The sequence below is a fragment of the Anomalospiza imberbis genome, chromosome 1, assembly GCF_031753505.1.
Source record: "Anomalospiza imberbis isolate Cuckoo-Finch-1a 21T00152 chromosome 1, ASM3175350v1, whole genome shotgun sequence".
NCBI classification, from domain to species: domain Eukaryota; kingdom Metazoa; phylum Chordata; class Aves; order Passeriformes; family Viduidae; genus Anomalospiza; species Anomalospiza imberbis.
The window spans coordinates 44,766,945-44,787,151 of NC_089681.1; positions in this window are offsets into that span (position 1 = coordinate 44,766,945).

The window sequence follows — 20,207 nt, forward strand, 5'->3', positions numbered from 1 at the left end:
CACATGATAGAACAGGGATCACTGTTGCAGCAATGGGTAGTAAAACCAAAGTCTCTGATTTACTTTATTTCTCATTGCTTTTCTGTTGCTGAATGGCATAAACTCTAATTTAGAATCATTTTTATGCAGGAATTCTCTGCTAAAGCCATGAGAAAAAAAAATTTTAGATGAATACTGTATACTAATTTTTTTTTGCTGCCTGGTAGTAACATTTCAGGAAAGACTGAATTTAAGAATATGTAGATGTAATGCTAGTATATGGCAGTGAAACTTAATCTTATCAAGATTTTATTTTGTTAGAGAAGATGTTTAATCTGTCTATATGCAGACTTGGTTTTCAGAGAAGACTCAAATCCCTGTACTTTATGAATTTTGCCTCTTTCCTGAGTTACTTCCAAAACCAGAAACCTGATTCTGCTGGATTTAGACTGTTGGAAACATTCTGTGATCAGCAACATTGTAGTATTTTTGGGCTGGCAAATTGGACCACCAATTACGTTTTCATACATCTAGAGCAAATTACTTTCTCAAGTTCAAAATGTTCTGTTTGACGGTTGTAACTCTGTAAAAGAGCAAGGAAAATACGATATAATTGTTCTTACACTGGCTTAGTTAATGTTTTAATTTTATAGCATGCATATGACATGGACCATAATGATGTTGAATTATTAGCTAGCCAGATCAATGAACTATTAGTGATATGTAGAAATAGCCCAGATCTCTTCAAAAGATGCCTATTAAAAGTCTTATTTGTATCTTTAGGAGCTAGAAATGCCTTGAAAACCCCATGGAACACAGTCAATTTTATTTGTTTTTAGGAGTAGCATTTGTTATGATTGTGAGCCTAAGGGAAGGTTAAGTAAAGTCAACAGAAATCCTTAAAAACAGGAAATATTAAGGCCACTCTTAATATTGGCACTTTCTACTCCAGGAACCAGTGAAAAAGAGTAAAGTTGTTGATATAACTGTTCTCAATATACAATGACTGGTAACTCCATGTACCTTATTGTCAGGCAGATGGAGTGACCTGGAGCAAGGCTCAAAGGACAGCAAAAAATGTAGCTCCTGGTTTTCCTCTTTCTAATCTCGAGATTCTTGTACTTGGAGTGTTAGTAGTACCCTCAATATTCTGCTTCTTTCCTTCCCCGTCTTGTAGAACAAGTCTGCAGGCAGGTAAGGTTGGGTGGCACCAGTCAGGGTTGAGCTTTTTGAGGGAAGACAAGCTGGAGCCAAGGATGGCCACAGGACAAATAGGGCTGATGCTGCCTCCAAAACCAGCAGCACCCTCTGGCACATGAACAGGAGTAGCAGGGCAGGGCTTCTGGCAATAACAAAACCCACTACCAGCCCAGTGACCAGCAGGCAGGAAAGCAGCAGCCTGGGTCACTGCTGGTCCCAGAGCCCATGTCTTAGCTCTGCTGAGTCTGTGGGTTCAGGCCTGAGGTACTGTGGGGCTTCTGTACAGGCGGGATGGGGTGGAGGTACCAGGAGAGGTGGTCAGAAAAAGTAAGGACCAATGGTGCTCTGAGGGCTCTAAGTTCCTATGTCTGAGCTGATTGCTATTTCAGAAAAAATCACCTTTTTGATAGGAAAAAAAAATTAAGTGTTTCATTGCTCTGATGCTTCCTCCTGCAGGCACACTGGCAGATGTGGAAGAAAAGCCTGGAAGAAGTTTGAAGTAAGGAGAGTGGCTACATGCAAATTGCTCCATCACCAATTTACTGACCTGTTGAGCCCTGTGAACAAAGATTTCATCCTTCATTTAAGCAAACATGTTGGCTTTTCCTTCAGTGTATGTCTATGCCTTCCCTTCACTATGGGACTACCTAAAGTAAAATTTGTTAAAACTGGTTGAAATATGGAAGAACTTCCCAAAGCTGGCAAAATCCCAGTCTGCTACTAAAGTAATTAGGAGAATTGCTTTAATCTTCTCCTACACTGAGTACATCCAACAGTTTAGATTTTACTTCATTGTTTTAGTAATTTCTTTATTAAATAAAATCTATTAGCAGCTAAATCTGTCACATAGAGACATCTTGAGAGGTCTCATTCTACTAGAAGCTTTTTAAAGAGAAAGAATCAGATATGAAGTCCAGGCAGTGCCTCATAATAAAAGTATTTTTTCTCTCTGGTTCAGGGCTGCTGCTGCCCTGGTCCTCTTCGCGAGGAGGTCTCCTCACCTGAATTATTCTCTAGCAACACTGGATATAGTCACAAAGAATCACAGTATCATGCTTTATTAAGTCAGTTTAAATCATTAGTATAGAGGGAAAATGCAGAGTTAAAGGCTGAAGATCATTAATTCACTGCATGTTGTTAAGTGAGAAGTGTAAGAGGGGGATGATGCATACATGGCAGTAAGGATCTCACATATTTTTCCTGGTTATTAAAGATTCATGGCTGTCATTATTAACCTGCTGCGTTAATATGTGAAAGTCATTTCACCTCCTCATGAGTCTTTCATTTTCTTGGCTTTACTTTATGTTTGTCTTACTTGGCAAAATTGTAAACAGCATGGGAAACACCTCTTAGTCCTTGCCCACAAGTAGATTTTGCCCAGGTATAACTACTTCAGGGAGGAGTGAAATTAGCATACATAATTGTTTTTGTACAGGATTAAGATAGCTTTGTCTAAGCATTTTTATGCCCATTTAATGTTACAAAGCCACGTTGCTCATTTGGTTATATTGTTCAGTTTAAACAACAAAACTTTTGCATACGTGTTAAGTTTTTCAACATTTTCTATGGTATTTAATGCATTGGGGACCTCTTCAATGCAGCTGTAAGGCAATAAAGAATAATTATTATTAGGAAGGGAATTATTAAAGGGAATTGCTAAGCACTTTGTATTTGTAATATTGCATAAAAAGCATAAAAACCCATAGTGCTTACCAGAAATAGCAACTTATCCTTTTGCCACAAAGAGTATTAGTATAAACCAAGCACATCTACAGTATCACTTATACAGAGCTATTTTAATGCATGGTTCCTCTGCTATAGAATTGTAATGGAGACTTACATAAAATAAGAAAAAAATAATTCCTCCTAGAAGTTTATGAGAGTTGACTGTTCCATTGGAGCCATTATAGTTTATCATATATTTAAGGACTTCTAAAACATGAATTATTGATAGACTCCAAGAAGCAATGTTTCTTTATAATTTATAAATATTTATTTGCTGAGTTTCAGAATGGGTATTATTGAACCCATACAGACCATTATGGGTCCAAGTGGTCTACAATGTGATAGAATATGACATTTTAAAAATCCCATCTCTTTTTTGATCTCATGGAAACATAATTAAATGCTATTAAAATCCAGAAAAGGGGGAAACTTTGGTTATGATGAAACAGGTGTACTTGCAACTTGCCTTGTTTTCAACAGTGTCATATTTACCTGCTTAACAATGTTTTTAGGTATTTCCACCATCAATAGTTTCAGTGATACTTCCCTAGCTTGCACACATCTCCAAATGCTTTTTCACTGTGATCTTTCTGAACATGTTGCCACGTGGTTATTACGTTTCCACATGAACACATTCCTTCCTTTCATTGTTTTTATTGTATTTGATGTTGTGTTTATGTTACAGTAGGTATCTGTAACATCAAAGGTTAACTGTAAGCCAAAAGGTAGTTAAAGTAGCAGGAGTGACTTAAAATTTAAGGGTGAATATTTTAACATGCAGTCTGTATATTGCACTAGGTCAAGAGCATCTCTATTCTGGATTTTTTTTTGTTTTGTTTTGTTTTGTTTTTGTTTAGGAACTGATTTTTTATGCACTGTCTCTACACTACGGAGTACTGAGTTAAATTACTTTTTTAAAATGCAACTAACTATGTTAGAAACTCATATCCTTTCTAGTTCATCCCAACCTATCCTAAGGAGACTTTTTTCTCTGTATGAAGTAATGTTAATAAACTGAAACTTCTGAATAATCTTATGAAATGTAGAATTTATTATGCTTATTATTTTAACTCCACATGCTGTATATCACAGTTCTTCCTACAGGAAGCAAGACTCAGTGTGAAGGTTTCATATATTTTATGCTTTGTATGGTTATAATATAAAATAAATATTAGGTACACTATCTGCTAGAGCTATGTAAGTGAAAAGAGGGTCTGGGATGTGTGACATTTATGTGGTGACAAACAGAAAAGTCTCATTGATTTATTTAGGAGATCAAACATTTTGAGGTACTTTGAAGCTGGGCACCATTTCCTTAATACAAAGACAACAGGGTATTTATAGCAACAATAAAAGATGTCTCTTGTAGTCTGCAAATGTGTTTTTATTCTTTTTCAGGTTCAGGATAAAAGCATAGATCATTATCATAGAATCCAAGAAAGTTTATTAAATATCACCCCTGCTATGCAGGCTGCTTGAATTATAAAATAGTTCTGCTCAGATGGATTTTCAGTAATATATATAATAATTTATAAAGCAGGAGAATTTTAATTGAGGATGAAATGAAATGGAATAATTGACATGTACAAGATAAAAATCTCAGGTTAAAAGAGCTAGAGCAATAAGGTAGTTTGATAAATGTTTACCGTTTAGTGAGACAAATAGTTTAAAAACATAAGGACCACATTCTGTCATCTTATTCAGTGATAGTATGCAGCAGTAGTATGTAATTCCACTACTTTTTGATTTTCTTTGGACTTCTTACTCAGGCTAGCATCATACAGTATGAGCAGATGTGCCATAATTAACATTTAACATCATCTTCTTCAAGAAAAACATTCAGACTGCAGATTATCCTGTGCTGTTATTGTGTATTTTGATTAATTGTGCATTCATGATCTAAAGAAGACCAGATGCTTCATATTCCTTATTATTCCAAAATAAAAAGTAGGTATCACTGGAAATGTAAAGCAAGAAACACTTGTAGCATTGACATTATTGGCATTCTGAAGTGTGAAAAACTCAGATATAAAAATTTCTGAGTTTGTGTTTATGCAGTGTGTGAGAGCAACAAACCTATTCCCAACCCCTCTTCTATGGAAAATGTCTTTTCTTCTAAAGGAGTGAAAAAGGTGTCCTGGAAGGCTCTTTTCCAGCAGTTAAATGCGTGAGACATCTGAAATTAAATTCTTTCAGGATCTAATATGGAAAAGATTCTTGAAGAACGTTGTTTGAAGTAAAGGCTTAATTTCTGAGTCATCAGGGTGTTGGGTATGAACACAGCAGCTTTCATCTGATTTGATTGGAAATATAGCTACTGGCATAGTTTGCCCATTTCTGTGACTTTGCACTTTAGCACATTAGTTATACAGGGAGGAAGCAATTATGAGATTATAGAAGAGGTCCGGGGAAGAGACAGGAGAAAAGACGTTTGAGATTTGTTTGTTTACTTGTTTAAACAGGACTGCAAAGGACATCACATGTATTAGAGAAGTGAACAGTAAAAATAAAAAATAAAATTAATAATAAATTTCTAAAAGACACTGGCAGCAAAAGAATCAAGAATATAATTTTGAGGGTGAAGTAGAGCATTCTGAGTTCATGTCCTTGGTTTTAATTTCAAGGAAAATAATGAAATGCACAAGTACTGTAAAAATAAATAGCTTGCCTATGGCAAAAAAGAAAAATAGAGGAGGCACTACTAACAGAAACTTAATTGTAAAAGAAAAATGAAGTTAAATAAACCATTACTGCTAGCATTCATTGTCAATAGGCTTGGAGATCAAATAAAAAATAAAAAACAGGAACACAATGTAATGGGAAAGAAGTTTGAATATTTTAGCTTTCAAAAATACATAATAATGAGGATATTTACTTGTCAAGGTTTTGCATTTTCCAAGGTAGGATCTTCATTGTCTAGGTTCCTAGTGGTGTGTTCCTGTAGATATGTGCAGAGTCTCCAAATGTTCAGAAAGTGTAAATAAATAGATCTTTTTTATAGTTCAGTGGTGGTGCAGAAAAACGGGTATATTTTGCTGGTTTGCATTAGTTTCACACTATAAATATCTGTATTCTTTGGATGTTTAAAGGATCCCTTAAACTGAGCTTACAGCTGCATTGAAGAAGTAATGCATATCAGCCAAAAATTAGCTGGGGAATAAGGCTTAATAAATTTTAGGCAGGTAGTTAACATCTCTGCCCAAAAGGAATTAACCATGTAAAATGAGAAGGGAAAATTCTTTATTCTAGGTTTTGTCAGCTTTCCAGGATTTCTAGTTTGGAAAGAAAGCAAGTAACTAGCTAAATGAGTGTGCAAAAGCCCCTAATTTTATCATAGCTGTGTGTAGTTGGGAACTCCTTCAAACTGTTTCTATCAGTTTGTCTCTATTTGCTGAGGAAATATTGACAGATGTTCAGTAAGTCAATTATCTGTAAAACATCATCTAACCAATAAAAAAAAATCACAGTATTATGGTTGTGATCAAGTCTTTCATAGATGATCAAAGAAATATCTTAGCTTTCATGCTGAACTTGATTTATCAGTTTCAGTGTTTTTAGGACAAAACTGGATCTTTGAATACATACAAACAGATATGAAGCTCAATAAATTTTTGAAATGTAATGATTTTTTACTTCTGTTAATTTAATATTTTCAGAGTTTAATGATGGGTGTTATTAAGTCAAATGTTATCCACCAGTTTTAACTATCTTCTTTCCTAATTTTTTTTTTGATAACTGGTACATAATATATACACATTTTACAGGGAAGGAAAATCATTGAAAATTGGAAGCTGGTAGAATTTTTTGCCATTTATGGGCTAAATTTTTCATTTCTTTGAAAGTTTTTTTTCTACAGACAGAGATAAATAGAATAAATTTGGTTTCTCAGACTGACAATTTCCATATTTATTTATTTTAGGTGGAATTTTATAATGTCTCTGAAGAACCTTCATCTCTGTAATCTACTTTCCTGAAATTTGACTACCTGCTTCCTTCAAGTTATAAGGTCTATTTATTTGTTTAAGCTTTTATCTGTTGGGTGGGCCAATGGTTTAGTTTTGCTGATTCAAATCAGTCTGTGCAGAAGGACTGTGCCAAAAAAAATCAAGGAACACTTAAAGGTCTCTAGATCCTAAATAGATTGAGAACATAGGAGCTAAAGATAATATATATATATATTAAAAAAAAAAAAACAACAAAACTGTGGTAGCAAATAGCCCTCTCTTAAAAAAAATCAAGCAAAATTTTTACCCCATGTTTCTCTTTTTTGTCAGAGAGAAGGTCTGCATGGTCTATGTATTCTCTAATATTCCAAGTTTCTTTGGGTAGGCTAATTTTAGCTCAGAAAAAAGTAGTACTTTTAAAAAATTGATGTTAACAACCTGCTGAGGGTGAGAACATGGAGTGAAACCAGGACTAGGTTGTGTGGGGCAGCAAAGGTTCTCTGTGATACCACATCCGACCAGAGAGATAGAAAGGCTACTTGTCTCCTGAGGCTTTTTGAAATACTGGCATGACCAATATCTAACCCAGAGAAAATAGTAAGACAAGCTTAACATCACTGTGACTTTCTTTCATTCTCCAAGACTGTGACGTGGGTTTTTTTTTTTTTAGCAGCACGCAGTATAGAATCTTAGCTATTGTGTTTAGGAAATAAGAATCCATAATCCATAAGAGGATTTTGGATGTAGCCTTCTAGAATCCTATTTTATTTATTTCCATACTGTCCATCTTAATAGAATTTCTTCAGAAGTCAAAAGACAATAACAAACACATAGCTGAACAAGTCCAAACAGCATTCAGGGTACTGAATGCAGAGACAAGAACAAAGCATTTGGAAGAATAAGGAACAGCTAAAGAAAAAGCAACTAGTGAAGGAGAAATCTTTACACTGACATTAATTTTCTGGTAAGGTTTTCAGTGCTCTATTTAACAGCCATTGCTAGGCAGATGTAAATTCTGGATGGTATATGGAAGTCAATGCATTCAAACTTGGCCTAAACAGGACTGAGGTCAGATCAGATTATTTTGAATTTACCAAAACATCACTGATTCCAGACACAAAGAATTTGTTTTATTTGGCAGTAGGCAGAAATTCTCTGTTCTTTTCCTGACAGTTGAAGAAATTTTCATACCAGAATATGATTTGAACAAGCAAGAGAGTTAAATATCCAAGCAGTAAAGAAGTTTTCCTTTAACCACACTAACTCTTGCAATAAGAAATGCCAATCATTTTTGGAAGCTGCACCTTAGTTAAAAGATAAGGATAATTCAGAAACTGTTTCATTTGATTCTTTCTATAAAAAATCTGGAATAGTTCAAAATGCTAACACTAGAAAAAAAAAATAGTTGTTGTGTGGAGTTCACTTTGGCTGCCATGCCAAGAAATCACTGTCATTAACCATAACAATAAAACATAGCACTGCGCCTCTCTTATTTATCAAAAAATCTAAGAGCTTTGCAAAAAGTCCTTACAACAACTCTCAGTAATTGGAAGATGCAGCATCAGCTTGTCTTTGTTAGATAGCTTCTTAATGCCACTACACCACACAGAGATATTTTTCCCAGAAATCTCTAACCTTCATGGGCATTACTTGATTTGAAACCTTAAAGCAGTCTGTGGATTTTCATACACAGTTACAGAGAATTCAAGAAATAGTTCTGATAAGTTTTTGCTGTTGCTGTGGTTATCTCGAGGTCTATCTCTGTATCAGTTAACAGAAAAAAATTAAGTCTACTTTGTTATTCTTTCGTTTCTCCTCATGTACCCCTTATGCTGGAGATATTTTCATTTCCTTTAGTAATCTTGAATCAAACCCAAACTTCTTAACAAACATCACAGTATTAGGGAAAAAAATCCTTATTGGCTATTTCTAAGATCTGGATGAGCAAAACAGTTTGTATTTTGCTCTAACTAGAGGTATTGTCTGCAAGAAAGCTCTGGAGAAATTCCTTCTATGTGAATTACAATAACATTTTTCCTAATACCGAAAAACCTTTAAAGTATAGAATTTAAAAAACAATCTTTCTGTATACTTTAAGTGTTCATATGTGTCTAATAGAAAATACAAAACTATTTTATGGAATCTGTTTTATTTAGTTTAACAGAAAAAGTTCCACTGTTTTAAATACATTTATGCTATTTTAAAATGGTCATTCATCTTCTCTGTTAGATTTCTGAGTATACTTAATAAATCTGAACTATAAACTTGAGTTTTGATTCTTCAGTTCATTGAGTCACTTCTAAGGAAGGAGATAACTTTAGAGTCAAGTTATTTACACTGGTCTAAAATTGCCATATTTATGAAATAATCCTGCTTTGACCACTCAAATTAGCATTTGGTAAAAACAATAGTATGAACTGCTCTCTGTTGTACATGTCTCTTAAATAAATTGTGTCTATGTCTATTGTTACTTAATCAAGCATAAACCAGGAGCTACTCCATTAATGATAACATAGTTATACCAGCTTAAAACTGTCATAGCAGAATCCTTTACGGAAATCATAAAAGACAGTAGAATGCCACCTAGCATCAGACAGCAGAGGTGATTTTTAAAGGAAGGTGGGTTATTACTTAAAAAGATTCATCATTATTTCAAAAAATGACCTGATAGACCTTGTGAGTCAGAAGAGGTGAGAAACCCCCAGTAATCTGACAAGAGAGGAGAGGATTAATTCATACTTCATACAAGGAAGGGTGAACATGTAGAGACTGAGAGCAAAGGAGTGTTTATGGCCACTACATATGTCTAGGATATTTTTTTTAGCTCAAATATGTGTCTATGTATCTTAGTACTCAAAATAAGCTGTATTCAAAAAGCACAAGTTTTATTTCAAAGGATAGGACTAAGGCTGATATTATCATAAAGACGGCAGCTGCCTTTTTAATTGTTGTTTTTTTAGGTTTTTTTTTTTTAAGTGGTTAAACACAAACACACATACAGACACAGACACAGATACAGAGAATGACTATGACCTCTCGGGACACATACAAAAGTCTGACAAGGAAGTAACTTCTTTTGAAAAGTGGCTTGTACTGGATATGTTTATGAAGCATCAAACAGCATTTCTTTGTCAAGCTGAGAAACTATTAATTCAAATGCTTGAATGTGGCAGGTTTAAAACCGGTGTTCTTCAGATGAAATGAGCACCATTCCTCAAACAAAACCATCTTTCAAGAAAGCATATAACCCCTACACTGTGGCTAATACATGCTAATCATTTACAGCTCTGTTCTTTCACTGAGACAGTGAAAGGATGAACAAAGGGCAAAGACTTTTGAGCAGAGGCAAGCAGAGAGCCCCATTCTCTAAGTTACTGCCCCCTTCTCTGGCAGTCCCTCACTTCTCTGCAGCAAGTGCCCAATCCTCTAAATAACCTACATTTAGATAGAGGTTTTTTCTGTTCCTTAGGTCTGCCTGTTTTCCAGGTATTCATGACATTTCTGTATATCCTTGTTCCTTCAAATCTCTCATGAAAGAAGCATCCTTTGAAAATACCTCAATCTGAACTTCTCAGTCTTCCTTGGATATGCTTTCCTTGCTGAAACTATGCAGGGTTTATTGCTTAAAACCAAAATGTAATGGCAGCATAAAGAAAACAATATAAATCCATAAAACAATTGCATCATATTTATCTGATTTACTGTAGAACACCTACTGTGAACCTAAAAATCTACAACTATTGCATAAATATAGGTAGATTTGAAATCAAATTTACAGTAAAATCCAATTTATCTGAATTCTAAATGAAATAATTTACTGAAAAAATATTTTTGATACACACGAACCTCAGTACTAAAGAAACAAATGGAATTCTTAGCAGAGAAAAGAATATGTAGTTTTTAACAATGATATGCAAAAGAATGTTGTGGTTCAGATTGTCTTAGCCATGAAAATTACAGCTTATCATCAGCTGTGCAGATAAATACTCTCAACTGCGAACAACAGGCATCCAATCTCATACGTCTCTAAGGACAAAGGACACACAAAGATAGGTGAGGTTTGAGGATGCCTGCCAACATTTCCTGAATTCATTCTGTACTCTATTCCTATTCACTGAGTTTGATTACATAAACATTGCTGTCCTGAGCCTTTTCCAATTTCAATGTATATAATAGGACGTGAAATATGATGGGAGTAATTTCAAACCATGCATGTGTTCATTGTAATCACTGATACTGGAGGTCATCTATTTTCATGCCACTCCAAGCTGAGGCTATTATCACTGCGTAGCTGGTAGAGGTTCAATACTGCAGAGCATTCCTAATGAAGAAGAGGATCATTGCAAAAGCAGGGCATGAAGTAATAATAGCATGTAAATGCTGCTGATGTTCTAAAAGAGCCTGAAAGGCACTCCTTCTGCCAGCCAGCAATGATGGCAGAAGTGCTGTAAAAGGGCCTGAAAGCCAAGTCACATATTTTAGTAAAGGCCTCCCCAGTTCACCCTTGTAATGTTGACTGAAGTAAGTTCTTTCTGATTAGGTATTAATATTAATATCGGTCTTTCATCTCTTTCTGCTTTTAATTAATTAACTCAGAGACCACCAAAGTCCAAAATCAATCTTAGTTAAACTTTTATAACTTAACCTTTCTCCAAGAGTGATGAAGGTTTTTTCACCTCTACAGCTGATTTTTATGCTCTTATCTGAAATCTTCAATGCAGAAATAACGCAGATAAGCAAGCCCTACCCCTATATACTTCAGGTTCAGAAAAAAAAAAATTCTGAAGCTGAGTTTAATTAGAACACATTACCCTGTATTTAGGGAAGGAGGTTCCTGTTCCCAGAGGAACTTCTTTCACCTGGGAGTAGAATGAGTGACAGTGTACCATTGTGAGGTAGCCTACCTCATGCTGTATGATAAGTTGCTAAATACTTACGAAGAAGATAAATGAACATTTCTGCTTTCTACTTTTGAACATTATAATCACAATCACAGATGTACCATATTTACATTTTCTAACACCTTCTACATAATAACTAATGTGGTTATGTTTTTAGAAAAATCCTTCATCTTTTTAAACAAAAAAAAAGCATTTATTTCCCTCTGCTCCCAGTCTTAATTCAACACAATATTTCTGTGTGAAATGTTCTGTCATTTTTTCAGGCAAATAAATAACAAGACAAAAAAATAGAAGCAAATGCTGAACAAATCTAACATTAGAAAGTTTTGGTTTTACTGAAAATATAGTATTGCTTGAAATAATTTGCAAAGGTCTATGTGGACTCTCTATAATAAGAGCTTTTAAACTGAAGGTGGAACACCTTCTGAATTTCTTTTAATTTCCTTTCAGATGTTATTCACTTTCTTTTCTCTAAGAATAACTTGGAGCAGTTCTAAAGCCTCCAGTGCTCATGAGACAGGCCATAATGGTGTCTTTGGGCCAAAAATCTATAAATACAACCAGAAGAGTTTCAAGAGTATCTAGTTATCTGTGAGTAGTTACTCAACAACTAACTTGCTTGTTTGTGCCAAACCCTTGCTTCCAGATATTACTTAATATCTGGCACATACACAAACAAGCACACATGCATAAAAATTGTAAAATAGCATGTTGTTATGCCACAAGATATACAGCAAGAATTCATGTAGTTCCTTCAGTATCAGTACTGGGACAAGAGTCAGACTCAATGATGCTTGTGTATGAATTTATCAGTTTTCCATATGATGCTAAATGGAGACATTCAGCATGATTTCAAATCTCTTCTGACTACTTTGTGCTTAGCCAACTTAGTCCAGTTTTTCTATGGATTAATTTCTCTGTGCCCAACTGGTTGATTTTAATAACATGGACATTTCCGTAATGATTGTACATTCATATACAAATAGCAAATACAAAGTAAGGAATCAATTTGACTCAAGTAAACTTTCAATAAATTATGCTTAATATAAATGCCTTGAGGCTTTCCAAAGGAGTAATCTGGTACCAGTAAAGGACTAGTGAAGAAGATATTACTTTTTTGCTTAAGACTATAAATTCAGTTATAGTTGCAGAAGCATTTACTAAATTTCCTGATTGGAAGATAGGCAAAATAAAATTCCTTAAACAGGATGCTACAGCTGCTATGATACTGCTGGTAGTTCAGAGATCTGTAAAGATGTTAAAAAACCTATTTTATTTCCCTTTTGTTGTTTAGATGTTCTGAGAGACAGTTAATGTTTTATCTCTGTATTCCATTATGGACATTGAAATATGTACTTAACACATACCAGATCTATGGAACCCTACACAAAAAAATACTACAGATGTTTAAAAAATGTGGCTTAGAGAGGAAACTGTGCAAATACATGTCAGAGAATCTATTGACAATTACCAAATACTGCCATATGTGACACAGGAAGATACTTAAGGTGAAGTTTCTGGAGACTGTGAGAACATGATGGAAAATAACATGTAGGCTTATCCTACTTTTCTCTGCCTTAGATATTTCCCCTCAGGAGAAGGATTATAGAGCAGAGTCCTAGGATCCAGCTGGACCTTTCTCATGGTCTTAAGTACAGAAGCATAACCATTTTTCAAAAATACTAAGCAAGACCCTGAAGAATTGTTGCTACCTCTTTCTTTCATAACTAACCTTAATTCTGTTATATAACTACAGGAAGTGACTGAATCAGGTATTCAGTTTTTAATATTTTCATAGCATTCTTGCCTTTGAAATATACAAAAGGAAGGCACATCACACTTTTCTTTCAGATTCTTTATATCCAGAAATTCTGAGATGGAAGCATCTCATTCAAATTATGAAGTCTTCTTGGAAGGGCAAGTGGCCTCTTGAAGAGTACATTATTCATTCTCAAGGGGACTGGCTAAGGCCATTCTTTACTTTACAGCTAAAGCAGTTCCTACTGACAATCCTAGCTACACAAAAATTATATTTTTTTGTGGCAACGAAATTCAGGCACAGAAGGCAGCATTCTGACAAAATATGATAGAAATATAATATCTGGGACCTAACCTAATTAAAAAGAGGCATGTTTGGTCTTGGAATTATTCCATGTGGCTCTCCAGAGAGAAAACTAGTTTATAAGATCTGACAGCTTCAAAACCCACATGTTTTTCTCCTCATTGATTTGAATGATAGTGAAGTAAAGATTCAGTTTAAGAAGTCTTAGATATGTGCTGATAAAAATAATGCAGAATAACCTAGACAGATGCAAGTTCCTATTTTCTCAGTGGTGAGAAAAAAAACACTCTTACTACACAGAACAACATTTTCCCCTACTGTGTGATTCTTAAATGAATTTGCCAACTGAAAGAATGGCATAGAAAAAATCATTAATGAATTTGCACATGTTGCTGCATGTGTCAGAAAGCTTAAAAAAAGAAAAGGCTAAGAGGCATGGTGAGACTATCACTACACTGCAACATATTTAGTCATGAAGAAGCAATTTCTGGAAGCATCAACATTTTATTGCCAACTAGAATCTTATCTTGATTAAACTACTAAAGCAAGTCCAAAGGGGAAAAAAAAGGAGGAAAAAAGTGGCAACAAATTTCTGATTTGGGGAAATAAGCAATGGCCTCTATTATGTTAAAGGAACTATCACAATATTGTCTTTTTGTAGATCCTTCAGCACTGAAAAGGCTAAAGGAGGTTTACGGATATTGGCAGTAGAGACATCCTAAGTCTCTTTGCTATTTACAGAAGATTCCTAGCACAGACATTTCTTATCAGGCTTGTTTACATGAAGAACACTTACCTACAGCAATTCCCTGTCTCTCTGAACAAATATTTACACTTGCAAGTAGTTTTACATGTGTGAGTAGTCTCATGTGTGATTTCAGTAGGGCTATTGACATGCTTGCAAAATTAGAGCAAGCTTTTGCAAGCTGTGAAAAATCTGTTTCTTTTCTACCTACTTCCAAATTTGCTACAATTCTTCCTATGCATTCTAGTGTCCAAGAAAACCCTTGAACCATTCAATATTCATTTATATCCATTATAGAAACCTAGAAAATATAGACTGAGTGTGTATTGTTTAGAAAATCTGTGTTTGCATTTTTTTCTATAGTGTAACTGATTGCTTATTATTACAAATGTCAGCAGTAAACCAATATTCAAATATGCTATTTCATGTATTCAACATATAAAAGAAATCTCTCATTTTTTCATGTTGTCACATACTTAGAACAAGAATAAAATTTGTGGTAACTGCACTGCTGTTCCATGGAATAATGCTCTCTGCCTCTGCTCATGCCGGAATATGCCAGCAATCAGACGGACTTTTTAATAAATGATTAAACAGTCACTGCCATTCTACAGCAAATTCAAACAATATTTTAGCATTGCTGAAATACTTGAAAAGAATCAGTGATATATACTGTTAAAAATGTAAAGAATAAAATATGGTCAACAAATTATTCCAGCTTTCATAGAGAAACTTGAGCTCTGGCTGATACACGTACACGATGCATTTTCTCATGTAGAAGAAAAATCTTTAAAAAGAAAAAACAGAAGAAAAGCTATTCTGCTACATCCACATGCATATAAAATTTAAAACTGTCAAATCATTGACTTTAATGTAATTTTAGTTTATTTTTCTTTATCAATTGTAAGGAAAAACTATATCTAATTTTCTCACATTTATAGAAAAAAAATGATATGTCTTAACATTTTAATGTCAGATTACACACCTTATGGCCTTGGAAGTTTCACTAGTTCTTAGAAAAATAAAAAGAAGGACTTCAATCCTCCCTCTGCTGGACCCGCAGAAAACAGCTGGCTGGTTACTTTATCTGAATCTTCTGATTTTGTTAGATATTAAACTAGAGACAGTAAGGTTCTACTTATTAATGGAAATTTTTCATAATACTTTAGTGAGTTAAATGGGCTTAGGTAACCCTAATATTAATTTACTAATGAGAAATATACCATTTCTGTGACACTGGGTAAGTCTGACAAAGTTTTGCTTTGGTTATGGCCAATATTTACTAAATAATTTCTCTGTGTGCAACTGAAATGAAAGAACCCAAATGAAGTACTCATAAGGTCTGTGTTAGCTAAATTCATTACATAGGCAATCATAGAATAATAGCCCTGAATAGGTCCTCAGTTTGTCATTCAGCTTGTTCCTTTGCCTTGAAGTAGAATCAACTATGTGCGTGCCATTTCTGTCATCAGTTATCTCTGAATCTCAGATATTCTTAAAGCTCTGCAATTTTCACACGCCTCCCAATCCCTAAAAATATTCACAGAATATTTTCTTCATTTGATTGGCTTTTAATAGCATCCTATTTTGTCTTCACACATTTTGTTGTGTTTTTCCCCTAAAATCACACCTTACAAAGGTGCCAGTTATTATTTAAGACAAATTCCTACTAGTTTCCGCGACTACTTGCTATGATAGCAGCATTCTGTAAACGTTAATTTTGCACTCTTCTCATATACCGCCTCCATGATTTTGTGTATTTTGATCGCATTCAGTCTCCAAACTCATGCTTACCAACATTTTTGCCCTTCATGGGTGTATGTTTGCCCTTTAGTTAATTTTATTCCATTTTTTCTGTGCAGTCACTAACTCTGTTGTAGCCTTCATGAAATAAAGGCACAAGAACAGCACCCAGTACTTGAGATGTTCGAGATGTAGAAGATGCTTCTGCTGCTGTTAGTATTCTTCCTGTGGCTGTCCAACATTTGGTGTTTTTTTGGCTACCGTTGAACATTGAGATGGTGGTTTTGGAGAACTGTCAATGACAACTCTATGCTGTCCTTCCCAAGGTGTTGGTAAGAAAAGATTGATGATGCAAATCATGTGTTCTCAGGGATGTCTCATGGTTCTAGCTACTCAGAAATGGTCAGGGTGGTGCTAAAATAAAGTAGTTAATGTCCACTAATTCAATTTTCTGTATATTCCAAAATGTTTTTGTAAACAGAAGCGTTCTAGACCTCTAAAGGAAATGAAAACTGGGTTCATTTTTAAACAGCCAAATGAATGAATATGCTATTAAAAAAAAGCTTCTGAAGCTAAAGTTTTGCACTCCTACTAAAAAAATGACTATCATAAAGCCAAGTACTGAAGCTCAAGAAGGAAATTAAAATGTCATGTTTTGTTCAGTCAGCTTCTTTGAGATTCTATTTCTCATATAAATGAGATTCAACACTCCTGCTAATGCTCACGACGAGTCTGTATTTTACTTATTAGGAACTTTATGGTCTATTTTTTAAGAAAATTAAGGGTGTCAAGTGTGTCTTGTCTTTGAATGGGAAGAAGGCCAAGAAATCTAGCAGTATTTGGCATATTTGCAAGAGTACCTTATATGATGTAGGTGTGGATAGCGCATCTGTTAGCCAGTGAATCATGCAATGGCATATTACTTGGTTTTGATACTGAAGATGATTATTGTGCCAAGACTTATAAAAAAAAATGAACATATTTATAAGAAAAACGGTTCTCACTGTAATGAAATTTACTCGGTGACTGAATAGCAATTGAAAGGAAAGAGCATGAGATGGGATACCATATGTCATGGGACTACCTCCATGGCATAGAGGTGACATGCAGTTTTTCAGGATGCATAAAAACAGGAGCTGAAATAAACAATATTCAGAAGTATGAGTATTCTCAGAGGAGAGCTCTGTTAAAACCTATTGTCTCAACAGGTCTGATATAATGTTTCTAACGGTTATTGAAAGTTGTCCATCCCTCTCAGTGCCATTGATCAAGTGATTTTCATTCTTATTTGCAGGGAATTTTGAGGTAGTGGAGACCAGGTTTCCTGGAAGATCATACACAGCATATTTGCCACTCTTAGGGAAATTCAAGTTCTTCTATCAAAGTTCTTTCATCTGAAACTATTGGTCTATCTTCAGAGGAGTTACAGGATTCCTTGCATCTGCCACTATTTCTTCAAGATGCAGTCAAAGGATAGAGTATGCAGGAGTTTTATGATTGTATTAGTTTTATGAAACTAATTTAATAAAATGCAACATGCCAGGAGCACTATGAAAACGAAACATACTTTTCATATTTGCTGCCTCAAATAACCTTTCTCACAAAATCCAAAATGCACACTGCATTAATGTGACCCAATTATTACATCTGAATAAGTACATAATACACCATAGTGCATTTTTGATTACCTAAGTCAGTGCCATTTTGCCCAAGACAACAGCTAACGTTGACTCATAGTAAATTGCAATTAGAAGTCTTAAATATATCATGACTTTTTCAGTATGTCTGATCCATGGATGCCAGAAACGAGCAGTGAACCATGTTCTCTACAGCCCTCTATTTTTTTTGGTACAGAGTCAGAAAAGCCACTTAATTTGCCTAGAGAAATATTGCATGTGAAAAGAAAATTGTGTTGTATTTTACTTATTTTTACACCTGTGTTAAGCTACCAGTCAACAAAACTGGAAGAGTTTTGTTAAAAGCAAGTATAACACCTGAAAAAAACACATTTGGTCTTAAAAAAGCACATCAAATATAAAAAAGCTCAAGAATTATTCCCCAAAAATATTTACATGCTTTCAAATCCAAGAATACAGCACTGTTAGTGATGTTCAGACTAGATATAAAATTAATATTTTAAAATAAATAAACTTACTAAAAATTTTGATGCATTCTTTTTCAGCAGTAGACTTTAATGACATCTGGATAGCTTTTTTCAAAATAATCATAAGGCTCAACAAAAAGACAGGAAGTGATAAAGAATTAGTGTTCTATATAGTAGCATATAATAGACATTCCACTTGCATACGTATTATCTGCATTTTTGAGGGTGGTGGGGGGGAGAAAAAGGAAAAAAAAGCTGATCTACTTTTAAATAGATATTTTTGTGCGTTCTATCTCAGAAACTGAAAACTGTAAAAATTAGAGATTATCTCAAATTAATGTTTTTAAAGACCTTAATAGAGGAAGCAAGTAGGGAAACATTAAATTTCCATTAAATTTTTCAAGACAAATATTGTCTGCATTTTGCCAACTGCTTTTGAATAGACCTTAAGATTGCTCTGACATATAGTTATAGTCAGAAGAATCTCATTCCACAATTCAGTTCTATGCCAGAATAATTCCGTCACTTCCAACAGCTGCTCTCAAAATACAATAGTAGAAATGAGCACACTAGTGAATTGCTAGAATGATGTTTGCAATTTTTTTTTACTATCTTATCAATTTATTATTTTACTTAAAAATAATTCTAAAAGGGAAGACCAGTTGGCTATTTCTCAGAAAAGGTAAAAACCCCAAACCACACAACAGTTATACCTGTCAAAGGAGTCCATTAATAAAATGAAGATGCCTTCTTTATAGTCTAAATTCTAAATAGTAATTTCTCACTTAGGACACAAAAGGCTTTGAGCATGAAGCATTCTTTGTATTCTAACCAGAGTAGATGCAAAGGACTGAATCTACTTTTAATGTAAAGCTCCTGTTTGAAGATTGATACTTTTATTGAGATACTTTTATTGAGGAAAAGCTTTGATTCAGAAAATCTGTGGTTTATATTTTTATTCTTTACAAAGCATTTAGGTACATACAATTTCTGTTGTATATTAGAGCTAAATATTTCTTGGGTGTCTACTACTGCTACAGTTAGGAAGTCCTGGAGCTGCAAGCAGATGGAACCAAGCCAGCATGACTGCTCAATAGGTAATGCTTCTCACAAACAGGAGGAAAAAAAATTTAAAAATTAAAACAACAGCTGATTTCATCCTAAGCAGCAACCTAGATTCAACTTTCCACCTAGATTCAACTTTCTAGCTGAATCCAGAGGTCAAAATCATGAATGCCTCTTATTGTCCTCCACAATTAATAGTGGAAAGGTGGTTGAGAGCAAAACTTGAAATGTCTTTCAACTGTGATTTTTTTTTTCTGCTCTGAGAGCTCCAGACTGATTGCCATGGCCAGTGTGTTTTTCTGAGACTGAAAGTAAGCCTTGTTGCCTTGTTAAACCTGAACTAGCTTTGTAGAAGTTATCTAGCATAGGATGGAGATTTGACAGCTGAAAGAGGCAGACAGCAAAGCTTCTATCTCTGATAGGGAAGTAGATCTTATTTTGCACAGTTCCTCTTTTAATCCTCTGAAGATTGTGAGCACCATTTCAGTTCAGGCAACTTTGAGTCACCCTCAGGCGAAACCACCTGTCTCCCTTGACTTTCTGTAGCATTCAGCCTTATCTTTTTAGATGCACTGGCTTGCATCTAAGCTACCTCACAAAGGTAAAAGGAAGATACAGTCACTCAGCATGCCTGGGGGGCACACAGCCCGGTGCCAGGGCTGGGGCTGATGGTTGGCAATGTAGGCTCTGAGCTTGACATTACAGTAATCACAACTACTGTGCTTTTAAGATTCCACTT